The 20,326-nt window shown below is 37.8% G+C and overlaps 1 pseudogene; it reads right to left on the bottom strand.

The window, feature by feature from the left end:
• Positions 1 to 7,990: 7,990 nt before the first annotated feature.
• On the bottom strand, positions 7,991 to 8,681 carry LOC134370410 (acidic leucine-rich nuclear phosphoprotein 32 family member E-like; annotated as a pseudogene).
• Positions 8,682 to 20,326: the final 11,645 nt, after the last annotated feature.

The following is a 20,326-nucleotide window of genomic DNA, read 5'->3' as shown; positions in this document are numbered from 1 at the left end:
AAAAAAAAAGAAATTCAAAAAAAAAAAAAATAGAAATATGTTACTCATTCAGGATGTATAAGACATGTATTACCAAGTTAGAGAGGTCCAACTTGAACTAGCATTGAGGGAAAAGGCTTTATACCCTCTCTCGTGATGTTTCCCTGCAACTTGTAGATTTTTAGGGAAGACAGCTAACATAGCACTTTAGTCTCCTGTCCACTTCCTAAGTCATTGCTCCCTGAAGGATGGCAGGTGTCTTAGTCTGACGATAAGTGTGGAAGAAGACACTGGGCATTGAGAGCTCAGGTCCTGGCCTCAGAGAGTGAGTGTCCAGCTCTATCCCTCTTAAAATTTGGAGCAGCAGCCCCAGGAGGCCCAGAGATGCTTGGGTAACTCTATCTATTCTAGGTTCCTTTAATGACTGTTTATTAGTGATAAAGGAGATATTGTAGTCTCTCAACTCTCTTTCCCTTTTGAGTTATTTCCAGATACTTCAGATCTCTGATGGAGAAGGGTAGAATTCCTCTTGGGGTCTCCTCATGTCCCTAATAGAGAGCTGAAGCAGAAAGCTAACTCTATTCTTTTTTTTTTTTTTTGGATTTTGCAAGTATATTTCTATTGTATTTTCTATTGTATGAGAATCTTCAGTCTTAAAATTTTTGCCAGAGTGTATGTAAATCATCAATTTTAATAGATTTTGCCAAATTATCTTCCCCAAATTTCCCACTGATCTCTACTTCTTCCACAGTGACTACGAGTGTGTTCCTCCCCACATGCCAGCCAAGAAGCTTTGCCAATCTAACTCTATTCTAAGAGTAATAAGATGCAAAGAAAAAAATCACTACTGCATTATTTCAGGGAGAACACTGTATGTGCTTGAAATACCTTCCCTGAGGTGCCCCAACTAATTCTCCACTGTCCTGAGGAAAGGGGAAGAATGATACTTGTGCAAACAGAGGAAGATGGTTTAGTGTTATCAGAAGAGCTATAGGAAGAGAAAGAAAAGTAGAAAATGTAAAGCCTTGTATTAATCAGTTTATGTTGCTTATAACAAAGTACATGGAACTGGGTGATTTTATAAAGAAAACAAAATTTCTTGCTTACAGTTTCTGAGGCTGAGAAGTCCAAAGTCCATCTGGTGGTGGTGACAGTGACTTGGGGGGTCTCACATTGCAAGATGGTGGAAACAGAGAGAGCAGAGAGAGAGAAAGACAGATGCTCCTCTTCTTTTAAAGCCCCAGAACCACGGCCCGGCCACCATTTTTAATCCATTCACTAGGCATTGTCCTACAATCCAATCACCTCTTCAAGGCCCCACCTTTCAATTACCATAATAGGATTTCCCACCCTCTTAACAGTCACAGTGGGGACCGAGTTTCTAATAGATAAAACTTGGGGGACATGATTCAAGCTTCAGTGAGTTTTGGGGGGACATAATTCAATCCACTACAGCTGGTAACAAGGCTAAAATATTAGGCAACTTTTTTTTTTTATTCTTTTTTTAAAAAATTTTATTTTGTCGATATACATTTTGGCTGATTATTGCTCCCCATCACCAAAACCTCCCTCCCTTCTCCCTCCCCCCCTCCTCCCCAACAATGTCCTTTCTGTTTGCTTGTCGTATCAACTTCAAGTAATTGTGGTTGTTATATCTTCTCCCCCCCCCCCCGGTTTTCTGTGTGTGTGTGTGTGTGTGTGTGAATTTATATATTAATTTTTAGCTCCCACCAATAAGTGAGAACATGTGGTATTTCTCTTTCTGTGCCTGACTTGTTTCACTTAATATAATTCTGTCAAGGTCCATCCATGTTGTTGCAAATGGCAGTATTTCATTCGTTTTTATAGCTGAGTAGTATTCCATTGTGTAGATGTACCACTTTTTCCATATCCACTCATCTGATGATGGGCATTTGGGCTGGTACCAACTCTTGGCTATTGTAAAGAGTGCTGCGATGAACATTGGGGAACAGGTATACCTTCGACTTGATGATTTCCCTTCCTCTGGGTATATTCCCAGCAGTGGGATAGCTGGGTCGTATGGTAGATCTATCTGCAGTTGTTTGAGGAACCTCCATACCATTTTCCATAGAGGCTGCACCATTTTGCAGTCCCACCAACAATGTATGAGAGTTCCTTTCTCTCCGCAACCTCGCCAGCATTTATCGTTCAGAGTCTTTTGGATTTCAGCCATCCTAACTGGGGTTATATGGTATCTCAATGTGGTTTTGATTTGCATTTCCCGGATGCTGAGTGATGTTGAGCATTTTTTCATATGTCTGTTGGCCATTTGTATATCTTCCTTAGATAAATGCCTACTTAGCTCTTTTGCCCATTTTTTAATTGGGTTGCTTGTTTTCTTCTTGTAAAGTTGTTTGAGTTCCTTATATATTCTGGATATTAATCCTTTGTCAGATGTATATTTTGCAAATATTTTCTCCCACTCTGTTGGTTGTCTTTTAACTCTGTTAATTGTTTCTTTTGCTGTGCAGAAGCTTTTTAGTTTGATATAATCCCATTTGTTTATTTTTCCTTTGGTTGCCCGTGCTTTTGGGGTCGTATTCATGAAGTCTGTGCCCAGTCCTATTTCCTGAAGTGTTTCTCCTATGTTTTCTTTAAGAAGTTTTATTGTTTCAGGGTATATATTTAAATCCTTAATCCATTTTGAGTTGATTTTAGTATATGGTGAGAGGTATGGATCTAGTTTCAGTCTCCTGCATATGGATATCCAGTTATCCCAGCACCATTTGCTGAAGAGGCAGTCCCTTCCCCAGTGAATAGGCTTGGTGCCTTTGTCAAAGATCAGATGGCAGTAAGTGTGTGGGTTGATTTCTGGATTCTCTATTCTATTCCATTGGTCAGTGTGTCTGTTTTTATGCCAGTACCATACTGTTTTGGTTATTATAGCTTTGTAGTATAGCTTAAAGTCAGGTAGTGTTATGCCTCCAGCTTTATTTTTTTTGCTCAGCATTGCTTTGGCTATGTGTGGTCTTTTATTGTTCCATATTAATGTCTGGATAGTTTTTTCCATTTCTGGGAAAAATGTCTTTGGAATTTTGATGGGGATTGCATTGAATTTGTATATCACTTTGGGTAGTATGGACATTTTCACTATGTTGATTCTTCCAATCCGAGAGCATGGGATATCTTTCCATCTTCTTGTATCCTCTCTAATTTCTCTCAGCAGTGGTTTGTAGTTCTCATTATAGAGATTTTTCACCTCCTTGGCTAACTCAATTCCTAAGTATTTTATTTTTTTGGTGGCTATTGTAAATGGGTAGGCTTTCTTGATTTCTCGTTCTGCATGTTCACTATTGGAGAAAAGAAATGCTACTGATTTTTGTGTGTTGATTTTGTATCCTGCTACTGTGCTGAAATCATTTATCAATTCCAAGAGTTTTTTTTTTTTTTTTTTTTTTTTTTTTTTTTTTTTTTTTTTTTTTTTGTCCTTTTCGTGACCGGCACTCAGCCAGTGAGTGCACCGGCCAGTCCTATATAGGATCCGAACCCGCGGCGGGAGCGTTGCAGCGCTCCCAGCGCCGCACTCTACCAAGTGCGCCACGGGCTCGGCCCCCAAGAGTTTTTTTGTAGAGGTTTTAGGCTGTTCGATATATAGGATCATGTCATCTGCAAACAGGGACAGTTTGACTTCATCTTTTCCAATCTGGATGCCCTTTACTTCCTTCTCTTCTCTGATTGCTCTGGCTAGTACTTCCAACACTATGTTGAATAGGAGTGGTGAGAGTGGGCATCCTTGTCTAGTTCCTGTTCTTAAAGGAAAAGCTTTCAGCTTTTGCCCATTCAGGATGATATTGGCAGTGGGTTTGGCATATATAGCTTTAATTATGTTGAGATACTTTCCCTCTATACCTAACTTATAGAGGGTCTTTGTCATGAATGAGTGCTGAACTTTATCAAATGCTTTTTCAGCATCTATAGAGATGATCATATGGTCCTTGTGTTTGAGTTTATTAATATGGTGTATCACATTTATGGATTTGCGTATGTTGAACCAACCTTGCATCCCTGGGATGAATCCCACTTGATTGTGGTGAATGATTTTACGTATGTGTTGCTGTATTCTGTTTGCTAGTATTTTAGTGAGGATTTTTGCATCTATATTCATCAAGGATATCGGCCTGTAGTTTTCTTTTTTGGTTATATCTTTACCTGGTTTTGGTATCAGGATGATGTCTGCTTCATAGAATGAGTTTGGGAGATTTGCGTCCGTTTCAATCTTTTGGAGCAGTTTGTAAAGAATCGGTGTCAATTCCTCTTTGAATGTTTGGTAAAATTCTGCTGTGAATCCATCTGGTCCTGGGCTTTTCTTTGTTGGGAGCCTTCTGATAACAGCTTCAATCTCCTTTATTGTTATTGGTCTGTTGAAATTTTCTACGTCTTCATGGTCCAGTTTTGGGAGCTTGTGTGTGTCCAGAAATTTATCCATTTCCTCCAGATTTTCAAATTTGTTGACATATAGTTGTTTATAGTAGTCTCGAATGATTCCTTGTATTTCAGATGAATCAGTTGTAATATAACCTTTTTCATTTCTAATTTTTGTTATTTGAGTCTTCTCTCTTCTTTTTTTTTGTTAGCCATGCTAATGGTTTGTCAATTTTATTTATCTTTTCAAAAAACCAACTTTTTGATTTGTTGATCTTTTGAATTGTTTTTTGGGTTTCAATTTCATTCAGTTCTGCTCTGATCTTAATGATTTCTTTCCGTCTGCTAACTTTAGGTTTGGATTGTTCCTGTTTTTCTAGTTCTTTAAGGTGAAGTGTTAGGTTGTTCACTTGCCATCTTTCCATTCTTCTGAAGTGAGCGTTTAATGCAATAAATTTCCCCCTCAATACTGCTTTTGCAGTATCCCACAGGTTTTGGTATGATGTATCATTGTTTTCATTAGTTTCAATAAACTTTTTGATTTCCTCCTTGATTTCTTCTTGGACCCATATGCCATTAAGTAGAATGCTGTTTAATTTCCATGTATTTGTATAGTTTCCAGAGTTTCGTTTGTTATTAATTTCTAGTTTTAATCCATTGTGGTCTGAGAAGATACATGGGATAATTCCAATTTTTTTGAATTTATTGAGACTTGATTTGTGACCTAATATGTGATCTGTCCTGGAGAATGATCCATGTGCTGCTGAGAAGAATGAATATTCTGAGGTTGTTGGGTGGAATGTTCTGTAGATATCTGCCAATCCCAATTGGTCTAGAGTCTTGTTTAGATCTTGTGTTTCTCGACTGATTCTTTGCCTAGATGATCTGTCTAATATTGACAGTGGGGTGTTCAGGTCCCCTGCTATTATGGTATTAGTGTCTATTTCCTTCTTTAGGTCTAATAGAGTTTGTTTTATAAATCTGGCTGCTCCAACATTGGGTGCATACATATTTATGATTATTATGTCTTCTTGATGGATCAGTCCTTTTATCATTAAGTAGTGTCCCTCATTGTCTCTTTTTATGGTTTTTGGTTTAAAGTGTATTTTGTCAGATATAAGAATAGCTACTCCAGCTCGTTTTTCTTTTCTGTTTGCATGGTAAATCTTTTTCCATCCTTTCACTCTTAGTCTGTGTGAATCTTTATGGGTGAGGTGGGTCTCTTGTAGGCAGCATATAGTTGGGTCCTCCTTTTTGATCCAGTCAGCCAGTCTGTGTCTTTTGATTGGGGAATTTAAGCCTTTTACATTAAGAGTTGTTATTGAAAGGTGTTGATTTATTCCTATCATTTTATTGGTTGTTTGGTTGTCTTAGGTGTCTTTTGTTCCTTGCTTTCTGATTTACTGTTTGGTTTCTGTGTTTGTTGGTTCCTTAGGTTGTAGATAGCGTTTTTGTTTGCTTGTTTTCTCTTCATGAATGCCATTTTTATTATACTAGTGGGTATTGGTTTTTCTTGGGTTTTTATATCAGTAGTAGTTATTTTTCAGGAACCAAACCCAGTACTCCCTTTAAGATTTCTTGTAAGGGTGGTCGTGTGGTAGTGAACTACCACAGTTTTTGTTTGTCTGAGAAATATACTATATTAGGCAACTTTTAAGTATTTATATATTTCTCCAGTAGCCCAATGGTTGATTCTGAACATTCAAATTCAAATGTGCATTGTATTTACAAATGTGCAATTCTATTTTCTTACATTTTATGTTATAGAGGAAAATTAAAAGTAAATGGTCTATGTTGCCTTTAGTTCAATGCTTACTAAGTTTCAGGGTTTTATGTGTTCATTCTTAAAACAACTTTGAGTAATTAGTGTTGTAAAATGCATTTAAATTTTTTTATAAAATCCATTATAAAATATAGAAAACTGAAGTACAGGAAAAGGCACTAATCTATGTAAGGTTGAACAAATATGAAGTAATGGAGCATAGAATTAAACCCAGGTAGTGTGAATTCAGAGACCACTCCCTTTATTGCTATTCATGCTGTGTATCGCTAAGTATGCTGTGTATGCTATGTATTTATTACTATGTATTTATTTTTATCATACTATTTGTTTATAATCTATCTATCCATCTATCATTTATCAACCTATATGTTTTATATAAGACTATAAAGCAAGAAAGTGCAACACCATTATGTAAAGAATTACTTCAGCAATATGTATTTTCAGTCAAAGAAAAAGAAAATGCTACAACAATGGCTTATGCAAACGGGAAATATGCTTCTCATATAAGTCCATCAGAAGGAAATCATTGACTTTGATTTAGTGGGTCAATGATGCTATAGCCAAGCTCTCTGCAGCTCCAGCAATTATCTCCATATTAACGGCAAGAAAAAGGCATTAGGAGGAAGCACCTTGCCAGCCTCTCTTTCTCTTCCTGTTGGAAATGTTAACTTATGTTAAGTTCCATGAGTAAAAACTGTTACATGGCCACCTTTAGCTGCAAGGAGGCTACTGGCATGTCACAATGCAGCCTGAAGAATGGGCTCACTTGCATGTCTCTGGACTTAGGATAAACAATTTTTCCTTAAAAAATAAAATCTTATCAGTCATGACAAAATCCATGCACTGTAATTACTGAATAGAACCTCCACAAAATCCATTAGTTATATCTCTGAATATAACCTTTACTATTCTGCTTCACTCATGAGACAAAAAAGCACCCTAATACCCTTAGGCAAAAAAAAAAAAATTAATCTCTGGATCACCTCTAAAAGAATAACCGACTTATCATTCAAGAGACTGTCATTTCTTATTACAGCTGACTGTGATTTCAGTTAATTTATAAATATCTTTAAAACCTAATGGAATACTACTCTGCCATAAAAAGAATGAAATTCTACCATTTGCAGCCACATTTATGAACTTAGAGAAAATTATGTTAAGTGAAATAAGCCAGGAACAGAAAGAACTATAATGTACTTCCTCACTTATAAGTGGGAGCAAAAGAAAGAAAGAAAAAGAAAGAAAGAAAGAAAGAAAGAAAGAAAGAAAGAAAGAAAGAAAGAAAGAAAGAAAGAAAGAAAGAAAGAATTACATAATACATTAAACTTTCAAAAAAAGAAAAAAGAACAGAAATGTGGTTATTAGAGGTGGGAAAGGGGCAGGGAGAGGGGAGTTAGCAAGAAACTCGTTAAGGATAACAAAGATTGATTATGTTTTGTAAACATGAGTGTACTAATTCTCCTGATCTGATCAGCACATATTGTACACATGTATTGATATTCAATACTTTACCCCACAAATATATATAATCAATTATCTTTCAATAAAAATAAAACCGTCAACAAATAAAGCCTTATGAATGAAATACATCATACTACACCTGTGTAAAAGTAGTCATGTTTTAATTATGGGCTATAAATGACTAATACCATGAGCTTGAATTAGAAAAATTAAGATTCTAAATAAATTGTTAAGTAATTTCAATATAGGGGTCAATGAAAATTGTTCTCTACATACAATACGATCATTAATAGACTCCTAAATCTTATTTGGAAAGATGAGGCAAAAAATAGTAAAACCGCACTTTTCCTACAAAATGTGACACATTATCTTCTGTAGGGACAGCTACGATAGGTGAAGAAGGGAAGACGTGGTCACTCTGCTGCACATCCAAGACATCAGGGACCTTAGAAGGGTCTGGTCACCTTCTTCCCCTCCATCATCTTCAGCACCTCTTTTGCTCTTCTCCCCTCAAAGACCTTCTTCCTCTTCCTCTTCGTCAACACAGGAATCATCGTCGACGTCATCCTGAGTTTCCTCTGTCATTAAGTGTGACAGACCCACTCCCTCCCCCCCCCCCAGTTCTGAGCCTTCCTCCTCCTCTTCCTCATGTCTTCCAGGTGGACCAGCTTCCTCTTCCTCTTCCTCTTCCCCATCGTCTCCACCTTCATCATCCCTTCCTAGAGTCGGCCGCTTCATCGTCCTCCTGATCAAATCCATCCAAGCACGTGATTTGCTGCCGCAGTTCACAGATACTTTCTCTATAATCTTCCAGATTTGTAATCTCTCTGTGATCTCACAGTTAAACAGTTCAAGACTTCTCCAATTTTGAAGATTTTGCAGAGCTTCAGATTGAGGTGGCTGATATTTGGACATTTCTCTGCCAGGACACACTCAGACACTCTGCTTCTTTGAAAGTATCATTCAGGCCTTCGATTTCCCCATTGACACACAGGCAATTATCAAGAACTAACTCTGTCACCTCCTCCGGGGCTCTGTTCCTTAACTCCAGGTTAATCCTCTTCTGCATCCCCATGTCCACCTCCTGCTCTTCTGCTACTATCCTCCTCCCTTCCACTTTCCTGCTTTTCCCACTACTCCCAACCCTAAAGTTCTAAAAGACTTGGAAATGAATGAAAATATAATGCCCACTACCAACAGGTAGGCCTGGGAGAGAAAGAATAGAACAGCAAGTGGAGTCCAAGGGCTCGAGACTGTCCCTCGGCTGTCCCCACCTCCTTGGCCACACACTCACGTGTGCACACACGCGCCCTCGCCCCGGAGTGCCTTCTCCTTCAAGTAGACAGAGCTTAAGAGCATGAAGCTTTGTAATTTTGCTGTGAATGTGGAAAGAATAAATTAAAAATTCAATTAAAATTAATGAGACCTATTTACAGAAGTGCTGTTTGGTTTTACTTTTTAACTTGTCTCTTACACTATAGTTAATTTTTAAAGTTATAGTTATTATAAAATTTATGTTTCATTCAAACTCGAACTGGGTTCAGGATTTGAGATTTGCTGAGAGTATAATCAGAACATTCAAGCAAGTGAACGAAATACAGATTCAAACCTGTCTTTGTTTGAGGAGTCTTGCTAATTTGGAGAATTTATTCAACAGTCACATTATGAAAGTTATAATCAGGATACATAACGTAAAGTCAAGGATAATCACCCTTTATCACAGACATGTCAAACATGCTCTGAGGAATTTCAGTGCTGACTGCTTTTCTTCCTTAGCGTTTAACCTTGAATAAACACTTTCATAAATGCATTTAAAAGTTTTCTCAGAAATTGAGGTACTCTCAGCGAGGAGTACATTTTAACTGGTGTATTTTACAGCTACACTGGCTGCTCGGATATTTCTTCTCAAGGTCGGGGGTATAATAGAATTGCTAGATGTTTCAGTAAATTAGAAAAGAAAATGTGAGTTGGTACCTTTGGATATGGGCAGATTCAGTTAGTAGACGAAAAGTAACAAAAGCAGACTCAGTTCAATTGGTGTTTATTTGTTGCTTTTAAAATTACTCATTTTTACTGTAATTTTCAATATTTTTGAATCAGAAAAAAGTATATGTATATATACACACACATATCTATTCTGTTTTCTGATCATATGTATGTGTTTGTGTGTGTATATAATCTCTATGTTGGTTTTAAATTATAAACATATTTAATGGATACTTATAAAAACCCTCCATTTAAGTATTTAAATGGATACTCATAAACCCTCCATTTGTCCCAAGAACTAAACTATGTCCAATGTTTGAAGTAGGTCTTGATTATTCAGGCAAGACAAGATTGGATCTCTTAAATAAAGAAAACTCAGTAAAGGCTCAGAAAACAAACAGGCAATTAAAACAACTCACATATAAAAAAATACTATTAGGGTCAACAGAAAATAAGAACACATGCTTTTATTTGCCCTTTTTAGGGCTGAATGCAACATTTTAGGAATGACATAAATATGCATATTTTTCCACAGAAATATTTATTTTATCTTTGATAATTCATACTTCATTGTCTGAGACATGTATAATCTGCAGTCTGCTGCACTAATAAATTTTGTGGAGATGAAATGTAACAATTAGCCAATAAGTAAATGAAATATGATGTAATCATTCATTATCAGTACCTGCACATAAGTATCTCAGACTTTGATTTGCTTAAATTCCTCTGGTAATAGTTTTTCTCTGTAGTTTTAGAGCTCATGTACTGCCATCTTTGGGTATAGTATAAAGTTTATTTTCTACTCAACTTTTGGTTGAGTTGTATTTTTCCCTTGGTATTAAACAAATCAATACTTCTTCAGGTATAAGGTATTGATTTTCTGGTTCACCTGTTGTCAGTGACCTATATTTCAGATGGTTGGTATCTTAACCCATCTGAAAACTGCCATACATTTATCAATAGAGACCAAACAAATACATGCCAGATTTTTTTAAATATTTTTTTTTATTGGAACATAATTGATTATACATATTTGTGGGGTACAGAGTTGACCATCAATATTTGTGTACAATATGGGATGATCAAATTAGAATAACTAGTATATTCACCATTACAAAACGTTGTCATTCTTTACGTCCATTAACCACTTTCTCCTTAACCCCTCTGCTTTCCCACCTCTAGCAATCACAGTTCTGTTCTCTCCTGAAAGTTCAACATATTATTGTGATTGCTTTCTTTCTTCCTTTCTTTTTTCTTTCTTCCTTTCTTTTTTTCTTTCATTCTTTCCTTTCTTTTCTTTCTTTCTTTCTTTCTTTCTTTCTTTCTTTCTTTCTTTCTTTCTTTCTTTCTTTCTTTCTTTCTTTCTTTCTTTCTTTCTTTCTCTCTCTCTCTTTTTCTTTCTTTCTTTCTCTTCCCTTCCTTCCTTCCTTCCTTCCTTCCCTCCCTCCCTCCTTTCTTTCTTTCCTCCTTTCTTTCTCTTCCGTTCTTTCTTTTCTTTCTTTCTCCCTTTCTCTCTCTCTCTGGCTCGATCTCTCTCTCTGTCTTTGCTCCCACTTATGAGTGAGGACATGCAGTATTTCTCTTTCTGTACCTGGCTTAACATAATTTTCTCCAAGTTCATTCATGTGGCTGCCAATGGTAGAATGTCACACTTTTTAATGGCTGAGTAGTATTATTCCATTGTGTATATATATATCACATTTTCCTACACAGTAGTCTGTTGATGGACATTTAGGTTTATTCCATAGCTTGGCTATTGTAAATAGATCTGTGATAAACATGTATTAATAAACTGTACTAATTTACAGTCCCACCAGCAGTGTAGAAGGGTTCCACTTTCTCTGCATCCTCATTAGCATTTCTTTCTCTTTCTGATAATATCCAGTCTAACTGGGGTGAGATGATACCTCAATGTGGTTTTAACTTGTGTTTCTCTGATGATTAGTGATGTTGAACATTATTTCATGTACCTATTGGCCATTTATATGCCTTCCTTTGAGAAATGTCTGTTTGGCTCCTTTATCCATTGTTTAATCAGATTATTTGCTTTTTTACTGTTAAGTTGTTTGAGCTCCTTGTATAATCTGGATATTAAACCCTCGCCAGATGTACAGTTTCTAAATCCATTCTGCAGGTTGTCTTTTCACTCTGTTATTTCCTTTGCTGTGCAGAAGCTTTTTCATTTGATATAATCCCATTTATTTTTTTCTTTTGTTTCCTGTGCTTTTGTGGTCCTATTCATAAAGTCTTTGTCCAGTCCTTCATCTTGAAGTGTTTACCCTGTTTTCTTCTAGGAGTTTTATAGTTTCAGGTCTTATACTTAAGTCTTTAATCCGTTTTGAGTTGATTTTGCTCTATGGAGAGAGGTACGTGTGTAATTTCATTCTTCTACATATGGATATCATGGATATCCAGTTTCTCCGCACTATTTACTGAAGAGGCTGTCTTTTCCCCAATTTTCTTCTATTGGTGCCTTTGTCAAAAATCAGTTGGCTGTAGGTACAGGGATTGATTTCTGGGTTCTCTGTTCTGTTCCATTGGTCTGTGTGTCTCTTTGTATGCCGGTACTATGCTGAAAGAGGACATGCAGAAGTATTAAAGACATTGATTCCTTTTGGTTGCGTTCTTTTATAAGCATATTTCTTTCAATTTCTGGTATTGATTACTGCCTTCAAGAGCTGCTTACCCATACATGTCTGTGTGATGGTCTTTCTTGGCTGTTACATCCCATAGTTATCTGTGAACTTCTATCTAGAAATTTCTTTGATGGATGCTGATAATGACTGTGAAGTATGTCATAAGTGACTGAAGTTGAAATTAATTTGCCCCACTCCCATCCTGCCTGCTATTTTATTTGTACATTTTCTACACTACCTACTTTCTTGTCACATGTATTAATTAGTTTTATGTTTTCTAGATATCCAAATTAATTGCAAACTTAGAGGTCATATGTTTATTTCTGTGTCATCTAAATTGTCTAGACAGTGACTGGCATTTGAACACTAGTCAAAACAGGTTGATTGAATAAACTAATGTTTTCCTTCTATATAAATAATTTTGTTAAAGCAAAGACTTAGTGTCCTGCCATGTGGTGTCTGTCTACCCATAATATCTTATCCATTGTGGTCAATAAGTAAATTATTGACTTGCATTGGGAAATGTGATCTGGCTTTATAAATAACCAGTCACTTATGTCTTATGAATTTGAGATGTGAGGTCTGTCCTCCAAAATACTTTTTTTCTTGCCTACTATGGGTCTTGAACTTGAACTTGAAGTCTTCATGAGACTGTCTTTAAATTGCAAAGAACAGATGTTCCTTAATTATGTAATCAGCTAATAGCCTTTAGCAGAGCTATATAAAGGCTAAATTTGGCATGTCTTTTAAATCTTATTTGTCCAATTTTGTTAACAGAGTGTAGGAGGGGATCAAAAACAAGCTTCTCTTTCACTGTGTCAGGATAGGTTTAGGGCAGAGAAGTGATATGGCCTAGATACAAGAGCCTTTAAGTGGGCTGTATGAGCTTAACCACAGCAAAATAATTAATCAACACCAAATTTAGAGAAACATTCCTTGAATTGGATGAGGACTTTATCCTGTTGTGGTGTGCTAACCAGATTTTGCTTCAGAAATTAGGCATTCATTCTCACAGCTGCTTGTTTTCTCTGTCTTGTCTGCTGACTGCTCACAGCTGAATTCCTCTCTAGAAACTGCCCTCAGCTGAAGGAACCTGCTTTGCCCAAGTTTATGTCTGCTTCCTGGGGGCAACCCACGTCCAATAAATTGATATATGAGTACAAGATGTGACTTCTATAGTGGATTGGATTATGTCCCCCCAAAACTCACTGAAGCTTGCATTGTGTCCCCCAAGTTTTGTATATTAGAAACTTAGCCCCCACTATGACTGTTAAGATGGCAGGAAATCCTATTATGGTTGTTGAAAGGTGGAGCCTTGAAGAGGTGATTAGATTGTGGGATCATACCGTAGGCAATGGATTAAAAATGGTGTTCAGGGATGTGGTCCTGAGGGCTTTAAAAAGAGTGAATGGGAAACTCTCTGTTTCTTGCTGTGTTTCTGCCATCTTGCAATGTGATACCCTGCCATCACTGTCGCCACCACCAAGACGTTCACAAGCTGTGTTTCTCAGAAACTGCAAGGAATAAATTTATTTTTCTTTATAAAATATCCAGTTCTGTATATTTTGTTATAAGCAACAGAAATGGACTAATACAGCTTTTTTTCTGAATTGAAACAGGCCAAAATCTCCCTAACTCCACAGCTCCCTATAATATCCAGCTGAAGCTCCCATTGAAATTTCATCACAATTCAATCTCTCTGCCTGCCCAGTCCTACTCTTCTCACCCTTTCTCCTGAATAAACCACACACATGCAAACCTCAGAGACTCAATATACCTGTTTTATGGGAATCTTATTTATGATGGTGCCAACTGTTGTGATAGGAGGCCAACTTCGAAAGGGGCTTTCAATTTGGATTACCCAGTGACTGGCTGGTAATGAAAATCTTATTACTGTGGAAGATGGAGCACTGATAGGCCATGGCATGTGTCTGTGGTATAGACATTCAGCTTTCACAATGGAAGGGACCCTGCTGATGTGCACTCTATGTCAGGTGTTTTATGGGTTTGGAGGAGGTGATAGTTATGTGGAATGGGATGGCTATTGCTGGGGATCATCAATGTAATGAAGGAATATAATCAAAAGCTGAAGGCAAATAACACCAAAATTAGTGAAAGCATGAGGGACAGACAAATATTATTGTAGCGCATAAAGAGACTCAACTCGTGCAGCCAGAGGGCAGAAAAAGATGAGAATCCAGCTTAGGTCTTATTTGTGCAAATGGCAGAGCTCCAGACAGGGTTGAATCCTCAACATTTGTGGATCTGGTAAGCCAAGATCAAGAGCCTGATTCTGAAGGAGTGAGACCCTTATACTTGGAATAGAAATATCTAGATCAATGTCCTTAGTGCCTCCAGTCCCCAGATTCCCCTGAAACTTTTAGTCCTGCAGAAACACTCTTACCTTGAAAAGCTATAATTCTTCCCTTTCTCCAAGACATTGCAAAGGCTTCTGCCTTTTGAGACCACATGCTTCTCCCTCGGGATCTAATTTGGCCTCTCTTCTTGACCTGCCTGGAAAAATGCTGGGTCTATGAAGAAAGGAGGAAGACTGTACGCCAAATTGCCGCCTGGTCTAAAGGAGCAGCAGGAGCAGGGGGAGTAGATATAGGCCCAGATACTGAGAGTGCTGGGTCAAGAGGGATAGAATAAAAAGTTGGATAAGAAAAGGGTATGGAATAGGATTAAATATTCTGGTAGTAGGAGCTGCTGGGTACCCTGATAGCAATTGCGTTTATAGAACCCTGAAATAACACAAGCTATATGGCAGTCTTCATCTATCAGTTGCAAGGAGGGTGCTATGGTTTGAATGTTTGTCTCCTCCAAAGCTTATATGGACATTTAATTACTATTGTGATGGTATTGGCAGGTGGGACCTTTGAGGGGTATTTAGGTTATGAAAGCTCTGCCTTCAATAATGGACAAATGCCATTATTGGGGTAGTTGGTTTGTTATCGTGGGAGTGGGTTCACCCCTCTTGTTCTCTCTCTCACCCTCCCTTTATTCTTCCACCATGTGATGCCTTCTGCCATGTTATGATGCAGCAAGAAGGCCCTTGCAAGACACCAGCTCCTTGATATTAGACTTCCCATCCTCCAGAACTGTGAGTCAATAAATTTTTGTTCATTATAAATACCTAGGCTGTGGTATTTTGTTATAGCAACACGAAACGAACTAAGAGGGCAAAATAATACTAATGCATATCTATGTGAAAATGTCTGTAGGGAGTTCTGACCTCCAAAGAGCTCTAGACATGCTTAATAAAACACATTTTCAGAAACAAAATATATAGTCAACCAACAAGGGTATTAATCGAACTGTCACCAAAACAAAGGCTGGGTGACTGGGAGGCAGTCCCTCGAACAGTTTCTAGACCTCAGTTATGGAACTTAGACAATGAAGGAAAATATGGGTCAAAATGAAAAATCAATGATGATTCCTCCAGTCCTTTCCAGAAAGGATCTACAGCCTTTATCTGTATAACTTTACATTGAGTAAAGGGGAGAGACCCAAATATTCTGAAGACTATTGAATGAAGGTCCATTTTGAAATTGGTACTTGGGAAGCTTAAGCATCATTGTGGATCCTCTTTTAGGGTGGGGACATGATGGAGCCAGGTAATAGATGGAACTCTGGCCTAGTTCTTTCTCATAGAGGACCCACTGGGTCCACGGACCTACTCAGTGGTCATTTCCTCTTTCCCGTACATCTTAATGGAATGAGTAATCACTGGGCTTATGGGTAGGAGCTATCACATTGTGAAGAGTCAGGAGAACCTCTGAAACTATTATTTTATTGGCTAAGATAAATAAAACATAAGGAATATTGTATTCTTGAGTTAATATAAAAGATTACTGTCATGTTTAAAGACATAAAAGTTGCAGGGTCCCCATAATAACCTCCTTTAATTTACCAATCTGGCATTTAAAAAAAAAACAGGTTGATCCTGATGAATGACTACTGTAACTCAACCGAGTAACAGTGCTGCTGTGGTGTAACTGTAATGCATATTAGTACAACTTCAGGTACCTGGTGTGCAATCATTGATATGGTGAATGTTTGCTTTTCATCCATACCAGAACAGAGGGTCAGAAGCAGTTCACATTCACATGAGATGGGCAAGATGGTCTTTAACTGAGGGCTATGTTAACTCACTTACCCTCTACCTTAATGTAATCTGAAATGAGTAGGATCATTTTGCAGAACATCACCTTAATCCACTATGTCTAGGACATCATATTAATTGGAACAGATGCTCAAGAAGTGGCAAGAACATTGGAACCCTTTATGAGACACAAGTACACCATGGGGTGGGACCCACGAACCTAAGAAGATTCAGGAGATTAACATGGTGGAGAAGATTTTAGGGACCCAGTGATCTCAGACAATCTATCTCCTTTCACTGCTAAGAGAGAAGACCAAACTCTGATAGTTCTCTACAGGTTCTGGAGGCAGCGTAAGTCATACTTGGTAACTGCCTCAATCAATTTATCACATGATAGCAAAGGATGCCAGACTTGAATAAGGTACAGAGAAGCTGAGTATGCTGTAGCAGGTACAGGCTGCTTTGCAAGCAGCCTTCCTACTCGGTCCATACAAGCTAACAGTCCCTGTGGTGATAAAGGTAGCTGTAATGGAAAAAAATGCTGTATGATTTATGCCAAGGCCCAGAAGATAATCACCACATATTCACTTAGGGTGTGGGAGCAAGTTATGGCATTGCTGACAGAGAATTTTGACACCACAAAAAAAATTGCTGAGATCTGAGAGAGAAGATAAAATGACCATGTGGCATTAGCTGACAGTGTGTCCCAGGATGTCCACCATGAGCTGGGTCTATCAGACCCCTCAAACCATTGTATTGAGCTGGCCCTGCAATAATCCATGGAAAAATGGAAGGAGCACAGCTGGTATCAGGCAGTAGCAAGGACAGAGAGCACAAGTAAGCTGGATATGCAGGTGACTGACACTCACATGCCATCCATCACATTTTACTAGTGCCTCTACTTCCACTCACACCTGTGGCCACGTAGAGGTTTCCATATGAACAGCTGATGGAAGATGGAAGAAAAGGTCAAGATTTTTTTGATGGATGGGTCATCTGTGTATGTGCCAAATGAAATGACCTGATGCAGTACTCAAGCCCCACTCAGGGTGGACTTGGAAACAACACTGAAAGGAAATCCTCTCATTGACTAAGTTTCAGGTAATACATCATGTTATTCATTTTGTGCAGATAGAAAAATGGCTTAAAGTAAGAATATACTCATTTAACTTAGGGACCAACAAGCATGGCTTGGCTGGGAATAAAAAATATTGGAAGATCAAGGACAAAGAGATCCATTGAGAAATTGACATCTGTGGTGAACATGTGGAAGTGAGCACGAAGTGTGAAGATCTCCATATGACATATAAAGCCAGGATGACCAGTTGATGTCAGCTGCCTATATCATTGGCCACTCTAGTGCTGGCATAAAAGGAACATCCGTTGAGTGGCCATGGTGGCCTCCTGTAATCTGGTTCTGATCTAAATGTCCAGATTTATTTACTACTTACCACTTCATGCAACATCTAACCCAGCCAAACTAACTAAATGATTTGTTGTTCTTTATACATGTTTGTTGATTTCTTTGAGTTCTCGTTTTAACATGGCTCTAGGTTTTCCTCCCCATCCATCATTGTCAACCCGTTCTTCCCACATGGTTTCTGTCAGCCACCCTTGGAACTATTTAGCTCCACTGAAACGAGTCAGGATACTCAGACTGGTTGTTTCTACCAGCTAGAGACTTGCTTATGACTATGCATAGGTTCCTTAACTACCTATGTGTATCTGAACACAGGGATGCATGGTCACCTATGCCAGGTACATATGGTAGCCTGCTATAGATTAGGTCACTGTGCTGACATTGTGACTCTAGGAATGAGTTAAGATTCAGAACAATAATTCTACCACCTTTTAAAATGAGTTTTCATGGAGGAACATATGATATGATCATAGATAACTGCAAAATTAATATTCTGCACTTGGGCTAAGTTATGAGAGAATGTTTAAAACAGTTTTTGAAGCAGACAGTGTTGTTGTGTAACATAAATATAATCTTAGGCATACTATTTAATTTGGGTCAGGGGATATACTCTGCAGCTGCAAAACAGGAGAAAGTGTAGAATGAATTATGAGTTCAAAATGTGTTTTTTCTCAGTGTTTAACAACTGTAATTTAATGTAACAAACCATCATCCAGCTATATAGAAGCAAGTGTGAAAAGATTTAGAGTTGGATGTGGTAATAAATACTTGTTAAATATTTGTTTTTTGTTTGTTTGTTTTTTCCCCCCAATGTTTGCTATCAGGGCCTTGTACCAAGTTTTTTTTTTTGAAATTTTTCACATTTGCATATGCCCAAAAAATATTGTAAATGTTGAAATGTCATTGGGAAAGCTACTTTTATATTCAGAACAAAAGAACATAAAATTGTGATATTAAATTTTTAATGAGAGAGAGCCTTCTGTAGATATGAAAAAGACAGGTGTTCCATGCACATGGCTTAGAAAAGCCTATTTAAACATAATTTTGATTTCATGAATGTTATTTGGAAAGATCCCAGAATAAAAGAAATAAAGTCTGGTGAAACATAAATATGAAGAGCTAAAAAATGAATTTGAAAAGAAATGGCACCAATTTAACATAAACCATTTAGGTAAAAACTAAGAAATGCTATAAATATTTAGGTATTTCCTCACAAAAGTGGCTGGGTGTTTGCAAGTATTTGGCTAATTGAATGTTATAATTTTCCTAGAACTAACTGGTGCCATGGCAGGATCACAAAAGTTGGTGGATAGATGCATCCTTGAATGTCATCTGGTCCAGCAGGCTCAGCTCTCCAATGAGGAAACTGTGATATTCACTTAGTTATACCTATGGTAGAGCTGACCCTGGGGGTCAAGTCCTCTCACTATTAGTTAAAAGCCCCTTTGCTGTTTTCTCAATTCAATCTCTGTTATACACTTTTTATTGAATATTTTGAATTAGCAAAATATTTTCAGTAACATAATAAAAGGAATCCCCAAGAGCTAGCTTATTAATAATCAGGAATGACTCCTGGAAACTAAAGGTAGGAGCTGAGTCAATCTTCCGAGGTATTAGAGACAGGACCAATAAGGGCTGTGGGCAAAAGTTTCTTCATCCTGGCCCATGACTCTCCTCTTCTTGGCATTTGTTCCACTGGTCTCTCTCCACAGATCTTTCTCTTCTCCTCAGTGCCATCATGACTGAGAGTTGTGCCATCAGTAGCCATGACAGCCTGTGGCTGTCCCAGCCCTGCAATTCACCTCGGCTGCCAGCATTAGTTACTATAACATACTCCAGTGTCTCCAACTAATGTTTCACTAAGAAAAAGGGAGAATCTGACTGGTTGGTTCAAATCAGGTGTATACTGTGGACCAAACAGTTATAGCCAAAATGGAAAAGGCATGATTGCCTATGGGGCTTATCTGTGGTTAGGGAGGGAGTGTTTGCAGAAAAGAGGAATATGGGCTGAGACAACATCCCAGAAATCAGCTGATACAACTTTTGCTTCTTTCATTCAACAAACATTTGTCTCGGCGCCATACCATGTGACAAGTTGTAGGGTAACAGAAGAGCCAACACCCCTGACTTCACTAAGCTTACATTCTAACCTACAAGGCACCAAGATAGATGGTGAGTACATGTGTCAACAGAACGCATTTCCTCTGATTCCCAAGAGTTTACAGTTTAGTAACTTACACGCAAATAAGAACCCAAGTCTAGAAATCTAATAATTGAAGATATTAAATATCCTTTACCATTTCCCTTTTGTGACATTACCAAATCAAATCTATCAATAATTTTGAGTACCTGCTGAGTAGTATTCTAGGCACTTTACATGATACTGAGGAAGAATAATATAGATCCTACTGACAAGGAGATTAAGCACTGCTGGGGAAATAATTTACACAGAGAACAACTATGGAGTTTAAATATATGTGATTAAATTTATGATGGGAGCCATAAATACAAAAAGCACTTGGAGAGAACACAAATCTCTGAAGGTTGAGGTCACCAAGGAGATACATCACAGG

This window comes from Cynocephalus volans, chromosome 2 (genome assembly GCF_027409185.1).
Source record: "Cynocephalus volans isolate mCynVol1 chromosome 2, mCynVol1.pri, whole genome shotgun sequence".
Classification (NCBI taxonomy): domain Eukaryota; kingdom Metazoa; phylum Chordata; class Mammalia; order Dermoptera; family Cynocephalidae; genus Cynocephalus; species Cynocephalus volans.
The sequence above is the reverse complement of the archived record's forward strand: the minus strand, read 5'-3'. Positions and strand labels throughout refer to the sequence as shown.